General features: G+C 33.9%; 1 long non-coding RNA gene across 5 annotated transcripts in view; it reads right to left on the bottom strand.

Moving 5' to 3' along the window:
• The window catches only part of LOC137637627 (uncharacterized), a 21,941-nt gene extending 8,302 nt beyond the window's left edge, over nucleotides 1-13,639 (bottom strand). The window contains exons 1-2 of one of the 5 annotated variants that reach the window (XR_011043727.1): nucleotides 13,544-13,639; nucleotides 8,542-8,765 (exon numbers count right to left, since the gene is read on the bottom strand). This is a non-coding gene — a long non-coding RNA (uncharacterized lncRNA). Of the gene's footprint in view, nucleotides 1-1,402; nucleotides 1,544-3,683; nucleotides 3,708-8,541; nucleotides 8,766-11,980; nucleotides 12,107-13,543 lie in introns of those variants that run through there. The other 4 variants (XR_011043728.1, XR_011043729.1, XR_011043731.1 and 1 more) reach the window with 4 other exon arrangements.
• Between the last annotated feature and the right edge of the window lie 7,621 nt (nucleotides 13,640-21,260).

Below are 21,260 nucleotides of genomic sequence, written 5' to 3'. Positions count from 1 at the left end.
TACGTATCTTGTTCAATTTCATTCGAACTCAACGTAATGTCTTGTAGCCCCCAAAATCAAACATGAGAACGATTTTGAAAAAACATGACAAAAGATTACTGCCACTTGGGAATAAACTTAAAACCTACGAGAAAGGCTGACTGGCCCACAGTGATAGAGTTAGTACCTTACCAATCTATCACTGAAATTATTAATTACTTTGCAACAACCCAATTTTCATGAATATCATTTTAGCAGCATCAAAATAACTATCATTTACACTGGAAACTAATTTGTGACAGCTGGTTCAGAAGGGAATTTCTACCAAAAGCAATAACAAGAACTGCTAAATGTAATAGCAGTGTTTGAGGCAATGGGAGTTAAAAAGTTAATTTGGGAAGATGTTTAAGTACTGGATCGTTTAAGACTTGACTACGGAACTTCACTAAATGACAGATAGGATGAACGCTATGCAATTACCTGCACGTTTTATGTTTTTAGTTAAAAAAAAATTACTTTACAGGATATAGTTATGTAGTAATAGGGTACTTAGAACATCTGTGATAGGTACCACGTGAGCCCTTGCTACTGTTGTCAAGAGGTATGGACACCTTGAAAAAGATTGCAAGTTCAAAGCTGGTGATAAAACGTTCAAGAAATGTTCAGTAAATCCCGCCACCAAGAATGTAATACACAATAGATAATATATATAAACTGCAAAAAGTTGAATAAACTGGATAATCATATGGTGAATTCAAGAACTTGCAAAGCTTAGAATTTGGAATTAGAAATTGACAGAAAATACTGACCAATGATACTCAGTACCCTTGGACAGTATTAAAAAATATCCTGTTGGTAATTTATTTACTGTTGCTGCTTTGTCTTAAAAAAACCACTTGATTTAACAGAGTTATATGAAATATAGTTCTCTTGTTTCATAAATTTGAAATTCACCAGTTTGTGCACATTATATATTTTAATGTTATAAGTTCTCCACTAAGACAGTAAGTCTTTCCTGACTTTGGAGACCATAACGCATATATGTATAAGCTTCTAAGAGAGGTCCTTTGCAATAGCCATGACCAATTCTGTAATGTCTCTCTGGCCAGGTATCGTGCACAATTAAAATACTTAAATACACACATACTGGCTTAGTTAAAAAAATTATAAATACATCTTTAAGACTACCGTTTATCAATACCACCAGATGACCAAACTAATTCCAGTGACATCTGAAGTCGAAATATTAACATAATGAAATTGGACACAGGATTGATTATCAAATCACAGTGAATTAAATTTCAAGATTATAATATGTCTTGTTCCCAGTTTATCTCCATTGAATAAGACCAAAGGCGGAACCTGGATTATGAAGAATAATTTAATATTCAAAAACTTCAATTAAAAATCAAATTAACTTTACCTTTATATTAAGTTTGGCTAATGAGAAATACCAAGGGGTCGTCACTTCTGTCTCTTTTCCAAAACCAAACAGAAATAACTTTGGACAACCGCTAACCGATTGTCCATCTTGTATTGACCTAAACTGGACAAGTCCACTCGTTATTTTCAGCGAAGTAGTGTTATAATGATGTCATGATTACGTCACTACAGAAGTAAGGAAAACTGAGACTATGATAAGTCCTGTTTTATTTCCAGAATTGACTATTGAAACTCGCTCTGTTACGATCTTAAATGACAACTTTAAACATATTACAAAACATAATAAACAGAGCAGCAAGATTATTATTATTATTATTATTATTATTATTATTATTATTATTATTATTATTATTATTATTATTATTATTATCTAAGCTAGAACCCTAGTTGGAAAAGCAAGATGGTATAAGCCCAAGGGCTTCAACAGGGAAAAATAGCCCAGTGAGGAAAGAAAATAATTGATAAAAAGGTGTCCCGCCTCTAGAAAGGATCACTCCTATATTAATTGAATTTAACTGGCTGCTTATTTAAGTTTGAATAGTTGTCTTTGTGTAATGACCCAAGTTATCAGAACCGGACGTACAAAATATCCAATAAAATTGCTATATATTGTACAAAAACATTTTTTTTTGGACATGAGAATAGTTACAAATGGTTTCAAATTATTGGAACCAAGATACATGTCAATTTCCTTTGGTCGCTGCAACCTCACCATCTTTGTGAGCTAAGGATGGGGGAGGGGGGTTGTTTGGGGAGCCTATGAGTCTATCCGAGTCATCAGCAGGCATTGCCTGGCCCTCCTTGGTCCTAGCTTGGGTTGAGAGGGTGCTTGGGCACTGATCATATGTATATATGGTCAGTCTCTAGGGCATTGTCCTGCTCAATAGGGCTATGGCACTGTCTCTTGCTTCTGCCATTCATGAGTGTCCTTTAAACCTTTAAACCTTGACAGTGGGTTCTATAGCTTTCAAATATGTGGCCCCATGACTATACAATAAGCTCCCACAAGACATTCGAAAGACAGAATTTAAGGCTTTTCAAGAGGAAACTGAAGACTTTAATGTTTTCTAAGTGCTTCGATAATATGTGGATTTGACAATAAACACGGAGTATGATGTATGATACAATAAATACCTAATAATGCATAATGACAAACAAATAATGTAGTTCCTGTAGGGTACAGTTCCCAAATGAAATAAGACCAGGAAAACAGCCCTTAATGTAAAGTAACCCAACATATCAATATGGTTGAGCAAACTATGTATATTTGCTCAGAGCCAATACCCTTAGTAAATAAGTAAACAAAAAAATTTTCAGCACAATTCAATAAATAAATGAGGGGTTTATCAAGAACACAGAAGCTTAATTTGGAGTTACCAATGTCATTTTTTTTCACGACTGATGATTTGTATCGTTTATATAAATTTGATTCCTAAGTTATAACCCCTACGACTTAACAGCGATTTATACCTGATTGCAATTTATTACGATAATCAACAAATAATTAAGCATTCAAAAGAGATAGGACTTGGTACTGCATACATACATACATACATACACAAATGTATACATACATGAACATATATCCCTAACACTCGGTTCAAATTTCTGTCCAGATAGGAGCTATCACTGTAAATGAATTCCAGCGGATATATATTCCTAAGGTTGAATTCGGTATTAAATGCCATTGTGGTTGATATTTACACACACACACACAATATATATATATATATATATATATATATATATTATATATATATATATATATATATATATATATATATATATATATATATATATACATATCTACATATATATATATATATATATATGTATGTACATATCTACATATATATATATATATATATATATATATATATATATATATATATATATATATATATATATATATATAAGAATGAATACGACGAAATTTCACTGCCAATTCCCTCTACGAGTTGGGACATCATTCAAATATCACGAGACTAAAAACAAGTCTCCATTGAACATGAAAATGAACATATGTGCCAAAACCGAAGCACATATAGTAAGTGGGTCCTGGTTTAAATCATGGACACAAATTTCGTAGTTCGCAGATCATCATCAACCAAGATTTTGTGTACTGAAGAGAATAATCTATTACTTATAACCAGTTTTGCTTCACAAATCAATGACGAAAGTAATTTAAACATGATAGTATTTATCGTCCTGTTGGACATTCATAACAAAACAAAAAAGTAAGTTAAAACAATTATCTTAACAATTAAGTAACACCGAAGACGTGTTTCTCAGTCTTCCTACCTTGAGTGAAACTACAAGTTACTACTTTTGCTTGGCAGACCGAAAACACAGATGATGAACCAATAGTACTTATAATAAGAGCTTTGGCATACCTAATGAGGTGATTACAGTTGTCTGTCAACTGCATTATGAACAATTTAACTAATATAATTATTTCATGCAAATGAATTTGATCAGCAATGATTCTTTAAGGAACAAATCGTGTTTTTAAATAGGTTTAGCAATTAATTTCTTTGAGAGAGAGAGAGAGAGAGAGAGAGAGAGAGAGAGAGAGAGAGAGAGAGAGAGAGAGAGAGAGAGAGAGAGGAGAGAAATGTGGCAACGAGCTTCACAATAATTCCATCATGCAATTAAAAATACGGTGACCGTCTCTCTCTCTCTCTCTCTCTCTCTCTCTCTCTCTCTCTCTCTCTCTCTCTCTCTCTCTCTCTCTCTCTCTCTCTCTCTCTCTCCTCTCTCTAGGATCTTTACTACTAAATTAATCAACCAATATAGCCGAGAATTGTATAGAAAAATGGGGGTATTTTGGAACAATTAAAATCAGGGAAATAAATCACCAGTAGACTGAAGTATTTCGACTGAAAAATGGATTTAAATCCACATGACTGGAAGGATTCCTTAAGGAATTCATACAAGGGGTCACCATAGCATATTCTTAGAAAAGGGTAATTTTGAGGTAAGTAGTCATTGATTAGGTCACTTCTGTGTTAAAAGGTAACAGAATGCACGGGCGAGAATAACAAGGAGTTAGAAGGATTTTGGGACATCCATTTGCTCTTTGGTAGAGCGATTTAGTTTAAGCATTTTGAAATATCTTACGATCTTGTCGAACTCATTCTTGGACTCATTTAACCTTTAGTGTTACTGTTGCTACATCCACTGGAAAATCTATTTCAAGTATTTGCTATTTTGTATGTAAAGAAATTGCCCCTTTGAATGGTGTCGTATCTTTTCAATTCCAGTTTGTGTGTGTTAGTTCTGAGCTGATTTGAATAAGCTATGGTTGTTCTTTAGACTATCACAAAGTCATTCACTCACAAATTGATTGACTTCCAGAGAGAGAGAGAGAGAGAGAGAGAGAGAGAGAGAGAGAGAGAGAGAGAGAGAGAGAGAGAGAGAGAGAGAGCTTCGATTATGTGGTGTCGTATATTTTCAATTCCAGTTTGTGTCTGATTTGAATAAAGTATGGTTGTTCTTTAGACTATTAAAAAGTCATTCACTCACAAATTGGTTGATTTCCAGAGAGAGAGAGAGAGAGAGAGAGAGAGAGAGAGAGAGAGAGAGAGAGAGAGAGAGAGAGAGAGAGAGAGAGAGTGTGTGTGTGTGTTAAGGGGGGTAGGTAAGCTTTCCAAGTGCTTCGATTATGTGGATTTGGCAATACAGAAATCCTTCAGTGTGATACGCAAAATACCTAAAAATGAATACGACAAACAGATCTTGTAGGTCCTGTAGTAGTGAGTAGGGTTCCCCTGTGTGATAGGGACCACGAAACCAGCCCTTAAAAGCGAAATAATAAAATTAAACAATGGAGTGCTAATTACTGTTTTTTTTATATATTCCAAGACTCCGCTATTATTATCAATATATAATTGTAGAAGACGTTCACTGATTCACAAAACTTAATTAGTTTAAGATATCAAAACCAATTAAATGATGAAAACTAAAAATATCTTTCCTCTTATGACACACTATTCTAAGGTATCCAAACCACGAAGAAGAAAATTTATAACCAAACAATATTCATTCAAAAATTAATTCAAAGCTTTATATTCTATATTGAATCCAAAACTTAACAATCATCACAGCATTTCGAATTCACCAATGTTCAGTATCTTTTTTTTAATCTTTTAACGAAATTTTGGTATTTTAACAACTAACATCCATTATGCTGTGTGATACACAAAATATTTAAGGTGAGATAAATTCACCTTGTAGGTCCCTGCGTTATGCGTGAAGTAAATAAGTAAATAAGTAAATAAGCAAGTAAGTAAGTAAGTAGGTAGGTAGGTAATGAAGCAGTAGGTAAATAGGTAGGTAGGTAATGAAGTAAGTAAGTAAGTATGTAAATAGGTAGGTAGGTAATGAAGTAAGTAAGTAAGTAAGTAAGTAAGTAGGTAGGTAGGTAGGTAGGTAGGTAGGTAGGTAATGAAGTAAGTAAGTAAGTAAGTAGGCAGGTAGGTAAGTAAGTAGGCAGGTAGGTAAGTAAGTAGGTAGGTAGGTAATGAAGTAGGTAGGTAGGTAATGAAGTAAGTAGGTAGGTAGGTAGGTAGGTAGGTAATGAAGTAAGTAAGTAGGCAGGTAGGTAAGTAAGTAGGCAGGTAGGTAAGTAAGTAGGCAGGTAGGTAAGTAAGTAGGTAGGTAGGTAATGAAGTAGGTAGGTAGGTAATGAAGTAGGTAGGTAGGTAATGAAGTAAGTAGGTAGGTAGGTAGGTAGGTAATGAAGTAGGTAATGAAGTAAGTAAGTAAGTAAGTAGGTAGGTAATGAAGTAAGTAGGTAGGTAGGTAGGTAATGAAGTAAGTAAGTAAATAGGTAGGTAGGTAGGTAGGTAATGAAGTAAGTAGGTAGGTAGGTAATGAAGTAAGTAGGTAAGTAAGTAAGTAGGAAGGTATGCAAGCAAGCAAGCGAGTAGATAATACATTTGACGAAATCCAAGGTACATTCTTTAGTTTTAGAATCACCACCATAATTTCCACAGATTCCTGCTATTTCTAATTCTGAATATTTGCTCACCTTACATAAAAGGACACAATTTGGTAGTAGGCTGACTGATCACAGCAAAAAGGAAAAAAAAAATAGTTGCTATACGCAAAATGACACAGTCGGAGGTAACACAAAATGATACAGTAGGAGGTAACACGAACACATTTGCGTATCAATTTTTGAACATTTAATCTCGCAATTGAACATCTAATATCACTTCTCCCTTACGGAAAGAATTGCCTTTATAACCTAAAGTTTCTTTGCATAGTTCACAGCCCGACAACACTAGTTTGTCTTGCCTGTTTCCAGCAAAAGTGGACTAAAGTGTTTATCCCCAAATTGGCCAAGTAAAAAACAAACATAAGGGTTTCTATACTTTGCTGTTAAACATCAAATGATACGCCACTGTTGATCACAAAAACTAACAAACGAACAAGTTGGTAAATATTCCCAGTAAAAAAGTGATTTCCTATTTTTTCCAACATCCTAAATGTTCCTTAAAATGCTTAGTAAGTTGTTGTTGTTGTTGTTGTTGTTGTTGTTGTTGTTAAGCTAAAAATGTGGAGGCAAGCACATGAAGATCAAGGCATATATCATATATCCATAACACTTGGTTCAAGTCTCTGCCCAGCCAGAAGCTATTATCATAAATGAATTCTTGCTTGAGGGTCCAACTCAGGAACACTATTCTATCAAATTTCTCTTCCTATTGTTTTGTTAAAGTTTTTATAGTATATACATTTATTCTAATATTGTTACTGTAGTTTTTATAGTATATATATTTATTCTAATATTGTTACTGTACTCTAAATATTTTAGATAAGCAGAAAAAAAAGATAATTCAATGAGTGGTAGAAGGAAGACAGGGTACAGTCAAACTGAGATTAGATGACATCAAGAAAGTTAGATTTTGTATTTAGAGTCAAATTAACAAATAGAGATAATGACTCTCAACTATATAAATAGAAGTGGATCAGTACAAAGGTTAAAGGAAGGTTTAATAGAAGTGACATTATATCTGCAATGGTTTTGGGAGTGACACACTAGTGATTTCGAAGGCCCAAGATAGAAAAATGGAAATGGTAGAAATATGAATGTTGAAATGGATGTGTAGAGTGACGAGAAGAGACAGGATCAGATATTATTTCATTATAGACAAAGTAAAATTAGTAAGGTGTTGAAGGTTCAGCTAAAGAGACTAAGTGCTTTGGTCAAGTTTTGCAAATAGAAATGATCAAAATCATGGAGACGGAAGGAAGGAAGGAAGGAGGGAAGAAAGGAGGGAAGAAAGGAGGGAAGAAAGGAAGAAAGGAAGAAAGAAAGGAAGAAAGGAAGAAAGAAAGGAGAAGGAAGAAAGAAAGGAGAAGGAAGAAAGAAAGAAAGGAAGGAGAAAAGAAAGGAAGGAAGGAGGAAAGAAAGAAAGGAAGAAAGTAAGGAAGGAGGACATTATGTTAAAAGGAAGAACATTTAAGTTGTATTGCTTAAAAAGTGCAAAGACGACAAGATGGAAAATAATTACAAGTGGCCTTATGTAAGTAGTGGGAGTTAGTTACGTATTGAGAGGGTAATTTTATAAACTGAGAACAGAGAAAAAAAGTTTGGATAAAAAAAAAAAAAAAAAAAAAAAAAAGGAGGCTGTGTTGATATTTTGGGAAGTACTTATTGAGATGTCTGTGGAAATGTGAGATGAGACATAAGCCAGGATGATAAAACCTGTTTTAATTATGTTAATGTTTTTAAAATTTTATTTCAAGTGTTCATTACTTCTTATATTGTTTACTTATTTTCTTATTTGCTTTCCTCACAGGACTATTTTTCCCTGTTGGAGCCCTTGTGATTGTAGCATCTTGCTTTTCCAACTATGGTTGTAGCTTAGCTAATAATAATAATAATAATAATAATAATAATAATAATAATAATAATAATAATAATAATAATAATAATAATAATAATAGTACATTTGGGACTGGCAGGAAGAATTTAACCAAACACTTTGAAATTTAGTATTAAAAAGTTATTTAAGACTGAATGATCCTCCAACAGCCTAAAAAGCAGGAAGGTTCGACTTTTAATGTTCTCACACACTCAAAAAATATATTGTTTAGTTAACCACTTACCTATAATTAATGCAGTGTAGCCTATATCAGTAGCTCGGTTGCAGCAGAGAGAACGGAAAGAGAGAGGAATGGCCAGCCATGATTGCCCAACCTTTTTGGGATATGGCTCCTGCATGATTATGATGATTATCTTGCTCTAGAGTCTTGTGGTCTTCAGAAGGGCATTTGAGATGAGACCCCAAAGGATTCTCATCTTCTGTCTTCTTGACTAGTGTGTCCAACTTCTGAAAAATGAAATGAATTAATACTCTAGTAAATTTATCCGTCAGTGTATTCAGTCATTCCATATAAAATAACATTTATAGTATTGTGTGTGAGAGAGAGAGAGAGAGAGAGAGAGAGAGAGAGAGAGAGGAGAGAGAGAGAGAGAGAGAGAGAGAGAGAGAGAGAGAGAGAGAGAGAGAGAGAGGAGAAAAAAAATTTGTTACAGCATCAGTAACTGAATGATTATTAGAAATAAACAAATGTAAAACAAATGCATTAGGAAACTCATTTCCCAAAACAAAACTTTAAAGTTATTTTATCAATTTACTTCTAACTTTTTTACTACTACTGCAACAACCAGGTTTCCTGTTCCTCGTTGATCACAAGGTGCAAGGCACTACAATATAATTTCTAGAAAGTTTATTGTCGATAGTTACCTCGTATATAAAAATTTGATAAGTATCATATTGTATCCTAAGTAGCAGGAATAAAATCTTGTTTAAAAAGCTCTATACATAAACTACCAATGAGTTAAATGGAAGTATAAGCTACATAAAGCATCGAAATTTTAAATGTTAGGGATTAGATTTGTGAATTATTATGAACTAAAACGTAATTAAGGCTATATTAAACAAGCATGGGAGAGAATTTGGTATTGATATTGAATATATGGAGACGGATTGATGATAAATAGCCTACACGGGTTTAAAATTCAGGTCAACATCCAAAAATACCTCGGCAATGTTGCTCCCAAACTTTAATGCAAAGGACATTTTAACATTCCTCTCTCTCTCTCTCTCTCTCTCTCTCTCTCTCTCTCTCTCTCTCTCCTTCTCTCTCTCTCTCTCTCTCTCTCTCTCTAGCTGTTTGATATGGGGAAGGGTTTGAGGACTGCGAACTGTTTTTTTTTATTTAATTCCAGTACAAAATCATGAAAATTTGCATTGCTTAGCTTTCGAAGGGAACATCTCTCTCTCTCTCTCTCTCTCTCTCTCTCTCTCTCTCTCTCCTCTCTCTCTCTCTCTAACTGTTTGATATGGGGAAGGGTTCTAGGACTGCAAACTGTTTTTTTGGAGTTCATTTCAGTACATAATCATGAAAATTTGCATTATCTAGCTTTCGAAGGGACCATCTCTCTCTCTCTCTCTCTCTCTCTCTCTCTCTCTCTCTCTCTCTCTCTCTCTCTCTCTCTCTCTCTCTCTCTCTCTCTCTCTCTCTCGAATTTTCTAGACAATCTGGCTCAGGTTCAGTTATTATTCCCCCATCTTACGTAGGTCATAGGCTCTTGCATTGCTAGTCAACAAAAGACTATCAAATTAACCATCTCATTAACTATTTCCTTAACCTTTAACGACCACTTATCAAAGCGAGAACTGTGATAATTAATTTTATTAAGTACCTCAATATCTGTGCATTGTGAATTTGTACTTAATTGGATTATAACAACAACAACAACAACAACAACAACAACAGCCGTTTCTAGTCCACGGCAGGACAAAGGCCTCAGATAATGTTAATTCCTGTCTGGGGTTGGGCCAGTCTTTTCCTCAGCACGCTGACCAATTGTAGATTGGTGATGGTAGAAGACTTTAGTCTGATAGCTCACAGCAAACCAACCTAATATGGGTGGCCCTGACTAGTACAACTTTGTTCATCATGGCGATACGCAAACCCTTTCACCACGTCAAGGTCTCTCCACTGTTATAACATCTCAACAAAGACTTTCAGATTTAAAACCCTACAGAAGTACTGGTCCTTCTTAACTACCCTTAGAAAAGTCAAAATACTTTCATTGCTGATTATTGTAGATCAATTCAAGTAATATATCTCCTTAAATAGGAAATACCTTTATATCAATTAGCAAACTATTTATAAACACTACCATTTCCTACGATCGCAAAATTAACTAAAATCTAAACTAGTTACAGATGAAATGTAGTATACATATAAAAAGTTTATATTCACGCCTTCGATTCAAGTTGCTTAGTCCACAAAGTATTAAGGACAATATTGACGCTTTTTGCTATCTTGTTGATCACTCATAACTAGTTTTGTCTCATCAAAATGACATTGCCTTTAGAAATCCGCACATGAAACTACTCACCCTTTATTCATTCAAAAGTTAATACATGCAAAACAAAATTAATTTATTACTTTTACATTAACCTGAATAAGGCTTCCTATTTTCGGATTAAAAAACAATTAAAAAAAATCACTGACAACGAGAAAGGCCGTGTTCTTAACGAAGAGCAAATATGTTGAAATTCACTTTAGCCTGACTGGTCGAAAAATAGACTAGGGACCTCTCCACACCCTTTACAATAAGAGTTTAGTCATTAACTAATGCTTTGATTACGTCTGATAGAAAAATATTGATGAAGGTTTAATACACAAAAGACGTATCAATAAATGCTTTCCAAAAAATATTTTCTCATAAATATCAGAATTACACAAGAAATTCGTCCTAACTTCTTACGATTCTGTAACCAACATGTGAAAACTATTAGTAAAAATCTACATGTAAGTAAATCTAGGATGAATACTAAATTAAATATTACCTGTTTCAAAACGAAAGCATTTGGTAATAAACACTACATGTGTTGTGCGATATAAGAGAAACCTTAGAATGTACACGATGGACTGATATTGTAGCCATAGGCCCTGTGTGTGACAGGACCAGAAAAACAGCCAAATTAAGTTCATGTATGGACCCTACTGTCTGAGAAGCCATTTACTGTCGCTGGATAAATACATTTCTCACCACACACAAATAAAAACATTACTCATACACAAGATACATTAATAATAATATTTAAGAGAAGTCATGATTATTGCCAGATGAGCAACTCATGCAAGTGTGTATGTCACCTAGAAAGGCAAAAATGATGTAACAATTAAGTAATTGTAAATTGAATAAAGATTCCCACTGCTGTGTGACGTTACAGTCTACATTACACGATTGTGGAAACAATGCTCAACCATTTTGAGTCGTTCTTTACCACAATTTCAAATGTGAACAATTAAAAGTCATTAAAAATATATGTACTCCGTCAGATTATAATTATAATTGTTGTAGCATCGCCATTAATTTTATCATGGTTAAAAAACAAAAATGATCCTTTATAATCACTACAAAAGTCAAAATATTTGTGCTAGTAATTATTAGAGAGAAAATCAGGCCTTTGTGTATGTATGTAATAAAATTAATTAATGAAAAACACATTCAACTTTTTACCTTGATACTGAAGGAAGACTTAGTATCAATTACTGAATAAGGCTTTCCATTTTCAGATTAAAAACTGATATTTTTGAGAATTCACAGTTCACTTTCAACGAGTAGGTCCGTCATCTTAAACGAAGAACAAATATACAGAAAACCAGTTCTGTCTGGTTGGTCGAAAAATAGGCAAGGAACCCCACCCCCCTTACAGTAAGAGTTAATTGGTCATTAACTAAAAGGTAATTAAACGTCTGCTATTAGAATGAGAAAAAACACGAGTTGCATACAAAATAAATCGTTTTTATAAAGGTTTTCCCAAAAATATTTTTCTAAAAATCTAGATAAAAAGCCATGTTTCAACTTGGGCTTTTATCACGGTAATTTCCTACTTTAATTTAAACTTGAATTTCAACGTATTAGTGGTAGAGTTCCTTAAAGATCAAAATTAAGCCTTTATTCTACCAACCACTTACTTAAGAGAGAGAGAGAGAGAGAGAGAGAGAGAGAGAGAGAGAGAGAGAGAGAGAGAGAGAGAGAGAGAGAAGAGAGAGAAGAGAGAGAGAGAGAGAGAAACTATAATAGAATATTGGCAATATCTCTATTTTGTCGAAATTATATTTGCTCAAACGGTTTTACATTCTTTTTTTTCGACTATTTCTAAAGTTTTGTTTCGTTAATTGGTGTATGAAATTCCTCCTCTCGTTTCTGGGCATCGATTCCTGACCAAAGGCACCTTTATAATTGAGTGTTCCCTCCAGGCATTTCAGTTTGTAATAAACTACTCTTAACTCTTTTTACGCATTTTTCTCACTGCAAATCTTTCCACCGAAACAAGTTTAGTTAAATATATTCTTTACCAGCAAATCCAAATAATTTTAGTAGGTCTTTAAACCCACATGAGTATGTTAAGTATACTTGTTCCTCGTATATCATAGATTCGATATCATTGGAATGTATTTAATAATATATTTATTAAGCAATCTTTTATTATCCCATCAAGAAGTCTTGAAATAAATCGTATACTTCACTTACTTTCCCCTGATATTTTCGAGTTTTGAGTCTTTTATAAGAAAACAAGGTTTTTGAGTCAGATTTTGAGGAAAACTAATCAAGATTAATGTAATGTTAATAACTTAACCTATCCAGAAAACCTGAGATTGCATACAAGAAACAAAGGAAGGGATTCAACTATCCGAAGCGATTTTACGTTGGCTGTTACATAGCTAACGTGATTACAGTGTGCCCAATTGGAATTCAAACCACACAGCTACAATTATACACCATCCTATTGTTAATCGAAAAGTTAAAAGTCACATCTAGAAAAAAACTCATCTAATAACTTTTCACATTTTCACTGACTATTGAATCACCACCACACGCTAAAAAGAGCATTTTGGAGAACACCTTTTCATAAAAATTCTTCGCCAATAAAAGACCTCTAAAAAAATTCGATGGTTAACTATCAATCATGGAAACCTACAACACATAATATATTAGAATCAAAAGTATTGTAAGTAATAAAACAATAGCAAGAACATAATAAAAAGAAATAAACCTTGTAAAAGTGTCTTTCCTTACCCCTTAAATCCTTTATTCTTCACAGAATCACAAGTCAAAAGACACGAGACACTTCCTTCCTTCTGTGTGAGTGTCTGAGACAGAAATGAACCTTCTTCTACTGTCTACACACTCAGGGACTTCCCTAGACCCTAAAAGTTCCCCAGACCAGAAGTAATTTCTCCAGGCATTTTTTAACACAATTAAATCTGTAGCCTTTAAAATGTTGTACTATGTACTCCTGTATCGTCTATGATTATAATATATTCTGTATTTACTTTTAATTATGGTATTTGTAAAACCACAAACAGTAAAATATCATTTTTTAAATCTTGAACTCATGTTCTGATTACAGTTGTGCTCTGGAAGATATATAAATCAAATCATAATTGTAATCAATTTCATACCAAAGGAAAACAATAAAACGTAATTAAGTTATTATAAATCTTATTGAAGACAGAATTATTCATGAGTATTTACAGTAGAGTGTTTTTTCAGTTACCAGACGTATGGGAATTTGCACACTTGATATGTCCCTAAACATCTCTAAAAATTTCCAGATTTGGGGACAAATTCTCAACAAGTTGTCCCCCTGGCTAAAGAATTGCTTTATCCAATCAGAGATCTCCACCATAGTCTGCGTTCTATATAATACCTTTTCATTGGCTAAAATTATAGTATTTTGCTTAGAATATATTTAAAAATTCTTCTAATAGATTAATTCAATTATTATAGGAGCTCATAAGATATTAGTAAGAATATAATTTAATATTTAATTGATATACAGTATACAAGTGAAATTTATAAGCAAGCTACCCCGGAATCAGCGGGTTTTAGGAAAAAGAAAACGGTGCGACTTTCTATTCAGAGAAAACTTAATTTAAGAGTAACTATGATATATTTAACCACGACGAAAAAAACTTTATTTTTCTTTTTGTTATAAAGTTATCTTAGCAAATTTATGAGTTAATGCCCTTAGGAATATTATTTTCCATAACTTATATAGTTGTATGGTACAAAATTAGTAAGATTCACTTAAGAATAGTTAAACTATCACCACAAACTAAAAGTAGATAGTATCTTAAAATCTAGGATTTATAGGGGTTGTATGTATAATAACGGCCACCTGTATGTAGGATGATGGCTAAGAATACAGCAGTATAAGGGGATCACAGGGGGGGGGGGGTTAACCCCTATTAGGCAAGTAAGGACATGGCATGTAGGTTAGGTTAGGAAGTTTAAGTTAGTTACCATCCATTCTTATACACATGGGAGGAATTGGCCGCTAATGTACAAAGGCTCCATTTATAGTTAGCCTATAGACTTCATGTAAACCAGTATTAGCCTATGTTTGTTTAACTATCTTTACATACATTTATCTTCTAAATGAAGGGAGATGTTATGTAAATACCCTTATAATAGTTTTGACGGATTAAAGAAGCAGTTAAACGATGTAACTATATCCTTTGTGATGTATTTATTGCCAAGTTAACACTGGGTGAATGGAGGAGTTTTGAAATGAAGACATTATTATTATTATTATTATTATTATTATTAAATGCTAAGCTACAACCCTAGTTGAAAAGCAGGATGCTATAAGCTCAGGGGCCCCAACAGGGAAAATAGCCCAGTGAGGAAAGAAAACAAGGAAAAATAAAATATTTTAAGAATAACAACATTACAATAAATATCTTCTATATAAACTATAAAAAACTTTAACAAAACAAGAGGAAGAGAAACTAGATAAAACAGTGTGCCCGAGTGTACCCTCAAACAAGAGAACTCTAACCCAAGCCAGTGGAAAAGACCATGGCACAGAGGCTATGACACTACCCAAGACTAGAGAACAATGGTTTTATTTTAGAATGCTCTTCTCCTGGAAGAGCTGCTTAAAGATGATGCCAATATAAAAAATGTCACTGAAATATAGATAGACGTATTGCTATAATTGTGAATATGGCATTTGATAATGATAGCTGGCAAACACAAGATGAACCTCAAACTTCATTAGAATAGTTAATTTCAATTTTGGACATTAAGAATACATCAGTAGTAGCCTATACTGTAGTAGCCTAATGGCAGAAGAGGTTACAAGTTCTCTTGCCTGAGTATACACTCGGGCAAACTATTATCTTCTTTCTCTTCTTGTTTTTTTTTCTAGCTTTTCTAGTTTATATATGAAAGATGTTTTTTAATTTTGTTACTGTTCTTAAAATATTTTACATTAATTGTTAGTTACTTCTTTTGTAGTTTATTTTCTTGTTTTTTTTCCTCACTGGGCTCCTTTTCCTTGTTGGAGCCCTTCGGCTTATAGAATCCTAGTTTTCCAACTAGGGTTGTAGCATAGCTACTAACAATAATACTATTAATAGGTGGACTTAACACTGAGAAGCAGTAATGATTGAATTGAATTGAATATAGGATTTAGGCATTAAGCCAAGCACTGGGGCATCAAAGGCCATTCAGCGCTATATAACGAAAATCATTCAATCATATCTGTACACTCACACCATTTAGTATCATTTTAACTTTATACAAATCATAACACTTTCATACAATAAAATCTAGATGTGAAATAAATAGGGATTAAAAGGGTAAAATAAATAAATAAATTAATAAAATCAATTATAGCTCGTAATATAACCCAATACTTTGTATAAATTTTCTCAAGTTCGGGGTATTACAGTTTTCCCCCAGTATATCTCTTAAAGGTTTGTCCTGGAGTAAATGTGTCCTCCTCTGAAGATTAAAAACAGGACAATCGACTAAAATATATTTAACATCCATTGTCACTTGACTGAGAAGCAGTAAGACAAGGATGGATATGATAGATTTAACAATTTAAAAAAAAAGGACATCCAAATACGTAGGGTATGGTACATGAAAATCACATTGCTGACTCTCTTATCTTTGGTATTTTGTTGACATTCAAAATGAATTCCAAGAACAAACGACATCCACTGGAATGAGGAGGTGAACTACTGGATATTAAACATCATCCCCAAAAGATTTAGAATTCCAAACTCCTCACGAATATCAGTGGGCCTAGACATTTTTAAATACCTGAATGATTAAAAATTTGAATGATTTAAGATGGGTGATGGCTGTACTTTGCATTTAACAAGAAACCACCATCTGTTGATGAAACTACTTACCGTTATACCTAAGCTTGTGTGAATCATAGAAGAAAATGTTGCAGACACCAGCATTAAATGATGGTTTGAAAGCTACTGTTCTTTAAAGGTCTCGCTTATGAATGGAAGAAGCATGGGACAGTGACAATGCTCTGGAGACTGACCTTATATACATATGATCAGTGTCCAAGCCCCCTCTCCACCCAAGCTAGGACAGGGGAGGGCTAGACAATGGCTGCTGATAACACAGCAGATAGACCTATAGCCTCCCCTCAAAGCATCTATCTTTAGCTCACAAAGTTGGCGAGGTTGTAGACTCTACAAAAAACTATCGAGGTTGGGCGGGTATCAAGCCCCAGTCCAACACATTACGAAGACAGGGTTGTTTCCAATAGGTACCATTGAAGAAAATGCCCAATGACGTGAAAAACTGCTATGCTTTACTTTACGTAGGAAGATGACATAGTTTAGATTAAATAGCCATGCTAACAAATGCCAGGCTTGACTGGCACTACAGAAGGATGGCAATGTAACACCAGAAAATTTTATGGTGCCTTTTTGCAACTTGCTCCAGGCTTCATTTGCACAAGAAGAATTGCATACCTGAAGGTAGTAGGCTGGCCAAGGCACCAGCCACCCATTGAGAAACTACCGTTAAAGAGTTATTGGGTACTTTGACTGGCCAGAAGCACTATATTGGATCCCTTTCTAGTTACGGCTCAGTTTTCCTTTACCTAAACATGCACTGCATAGTCTGGTCCGTCCTTTACACATTCTCTTCTTTCCTTCATACACATGACAATAGAAAGAAAACCTAAAATTCTTCTTTCCTTTTGTTGATAGTAGTTGGCCAGGGTACCAGCCACCCATTGAGAAACTACTGCTGCAGTGTTATTGGGCCCTTTGATTGGCCAGATAGTATTATATTGGCTTCCTTTCTGCTGACAACTCAATTTTCTTTTCCCTACACAAACACCAAATAATCTGGCCTATTCCTTACACATTCTCCTCTCTCCTCATACACCTAGCATCACTAAAATTACCAAACAATTCTTCTTCACTTAGAGGATTAACTATAGCACTGTAATTGTCCAGTGGCCACTCTCTCGTGGTAAGAGATGGTAAGCAGCTCTTCAGGAGAAGGATATTCTAAAACCAAACTGCTGTATTATTTACTAGTCTTGGGTAGTGCTATAGCCTCTGTACCATGGTATTCCACTGTATTGGGTTAGAGTTCTCTGGTTTAAGTGTACACCCAGCCACACTATTCTATGTTTCCTTATATCCTTTCCTCACTGGTTCAACAGAACCAGTCATTAAAGAAAACTCTCTCAAAGTTTCTTGAAGACCACTCTATAGTCTCCATGAAGAAAACTACTTACTCGTAGATTAAACCATTGTCATAAAGATTTGAGAAACTGCTTAAACAGAAAAAAAAAAATTGAACTGATAAATTCTGTCCTGTAACAAACTTGAGTTATTTCCATGAACCTAAGCGAAGTGGAGCATGAGAACAATCATCAAACAGGTCAACTGAAAATATCCCATCCCTCTCTTTGATTGCATCTCAGGACACAGGAGTACGAAGATATGAAATGGGTAACATTACTCGAGAACAATTTTGGCTCTGAAACCCAGTAACAGTGGAATCATGATACCCTTATATTGAAGACCAAGGGGACTGAGGCAAAGTAAACCTCGCCTGCTTCTTTAAGCTGATGCTAAGAAAAATATAAAGTGTGTCAATGTCTGAAAGGAGATCTTCTCTATAGGTTAAAATTAATGGGGGAATATTTCTTTACTATAAATGAATGGCGACAGATTGTGCCACAGTTTCAATAGGCCACGCTGCTATGTCAGGTTACCTTGGTGGGCGTTGAGGTAGCGGTAGTACGGGAGTCAGTATATGAAGCTACATTTGCGGTGGAAAACAGGGATGGGTGGGCTGTAGCACCTTAAGAATACCAACCAAACTCAGCCAAGTCCCTTGTAAGGCTACCTCACAAAATTGGGGAATATGCCATGGTAGATAGAATTGATTTTATAAAACAAACCTCGGCAAATAGGTGTATCACATATCTATATTTCACTATTACTGAAAAATTCCATCCACTGCCCCAACTTTAAGGATCTTGAGCTAGAGAAATAGATGATATTTTCTTGTTCACCAAGTTGCCATCTCTAACGTTTCCTTATGTTCACATACATTTGATGTAACAACTAGTCCTTTTTATATGTAAACTGGGACAGGGGGAAGATCTCCTTATCCTACGTCTTACATAAAAAGTTCTGCAGTCGGAAAAATGAATGTGTTTCTGACTTGATCATCTTGTTTCTTGATATTGTATATGATGAAGTTGATATGTGGCCAGTGTACACCAATTGCCATTCCTTCAGTAGATCCTCTGAAAGAACTAGTACCTTGAATAGCACTATTAGTATCTGTGACTTCAACTGACCAAGTTCCCCACAGATGAAGATGACAGTTTCATTTCATCCTGACATCATCACAAGACATTTAGCTTGCAACTCAAAGATGTTGATAAGCATCTCACCGACCAAGAGCTTTGTCGACTCCTTAATCAGAGCACAAAATGTTTTTTGGATCTTTCCCGGCATATTCTTTATCTTTCCTGGCATTCAGTTTTCTGATCTTTCCTGACCTGTCCAAAACCAGCTTCAAATGAAATTGAAAGGATTCAACCTAAATGGAACAGGAGGGATTTATATATAGTTCAAGAATTCATCTACTTTTGGACAAACTTACTATTAATAATTTTGACCAATAGCACAAATTTCAAAGATTATATTTTTGGGAAAAAAAATTACTGTTAAAAATTTTGATCAAAAGTACAATTTCTTTTCACCATATGAACTGAAAAGAAACAGGCTTATGTTAATCCAATATAAGAAAGATGCATCTTGAAATTGACTACACCTAAAATCTTGATACCAGATCAGCAAGAAAATGAATGCATCTATTGAAATTAACCAATTTATGTCTTCTAGCTATATTTCTAGAAGCGCTCTTCATGTCCAACCTTGTCATAGATAGTTACTTAAGACTAGAACATTTGGAACCATCTCCAACAACCTGAAGCTTTTGGAAAAAGAAACAAAATTATATAAGCTCGGAGAAACAACTAGAACTATTTGTATTACTCCTTTTAATAACTATTTTTTTTTTTTGTTAAATCCCAAGTTTTCCAGATTGTGTACATATAAACATATGAAGGAAAGGACTTTATAAATGGGTGGAATTTATGAATAATTATTATTACTAGCTAAGCTACAACCCTAGTTGCAAAAGCAAGATGCTATAAGCCCAAGTTCTACATCAGGGGAAAAATAGCTCATTAAGGAAAGGAAATAAATAAACAATATAAGAAATATTGAACAACTAAAATATTTTAAAAACACTAACATAGAATAGATATTTCACATATAAACTAAATAGACTTATGTCAGCCTGTTCAACATGAAAACATTTGCTACAATTTTGAACTTTTGAAGTTCTACTGATTCAACTAACCGATTAGGAAGATCATTCCACAACATGGTCACAGCTGGAATAAAACTTCTAGTACTGAGCCTCATGATGGAGAAGGCCTGACTATTAGAATGATAACCAATATCCTTCCCTCAACAGTAACATTAACCAAATGAAATTGTTTGTTCCGCTTAGTTATCTATTTTAAATTGTTAGGTTGAACTGAACTTCAACAGTTGGAAATTTCTTGAACAATAAAGTGTACCACCTCAATTTACCTCTGACACCATAAGGAGACTAAGAATTGTGTGGATAATTCTTGCTCTTTTTCTTTCATTAGAGTATCAGGGTATAACTCAATTCTTATGGATAAGTTCAAGTAACTTTCCTGAAATTCGTCTTCTGAATGTAAGGTAAATGCCTGAACCAACTGTTCATCTCATTTATTAAATTCATTAAACCAAAACAAATCATTTTAAAAGATGAAACAAGGATAGTCATGAGCATGAGATCCCATATAACTCGCAATCTGTAAAAAATATTTAATATACAGTACCATTTCTTTTTAGCTCTTTCAAAAGACATGCTCTGAAAATGGCTGACGAAACCTGTAAAAAAGTTCATATATTCATAGAACATACACACGCTCTACATAAGAGCAGTTAAGATATGATAAAGGATTACACTAATATGAAGAACTTAAAACTTTGATAAAACTATAAGAAAAATCATGACAACGGTATAAAGACTCATCTTATACAAGAACAGCATGTCACAGATATTGTATATGCCAATCTATTGATATGAGAGGATTGAAGTCATTTTCACCGTGGTATTATTTCATCCTCTGCCATTCGAAGAGACTTTTTAAATATCTATTTTACTCTGCAGTGAAAAATATTAAATGAAAATTATGAGCTGCAACTCGTGTGACAATTTTCAATAACAAAAATAAAAAAAATAATTGTATAATGAAGAAAGCCAGCATCACCCTAGTGAACATTTTCAATATTCAATATAAAATGAAAACGGAAGATTCAAATTAATCTTTTTTAGTGGTATGAAGTCACTAAATAGCTTAATAAGTAAAAAATGAAAATATCACTGAACTCTT

The sequence above is a fragment of the Palaemon carinicauda genome, unplaced genomic scaffold (assembly GCF_036898095.1).
Source record: "Palaemon carinicauda isolate YSFRI2023 unplaced genomic scaffold, ASM3689809v2 scaffold891, whole genome shotgun sequence".
Lineage (NCBI taxonomy): Eukaryota > Metazoa > Arthropoda > Malacostraca > Decapoda > Palaemonidae > Palaemon > Palaemon carinicauda.
This window is presented reverse-complemented; position numbering and strand designations above follow the sequence as displayed.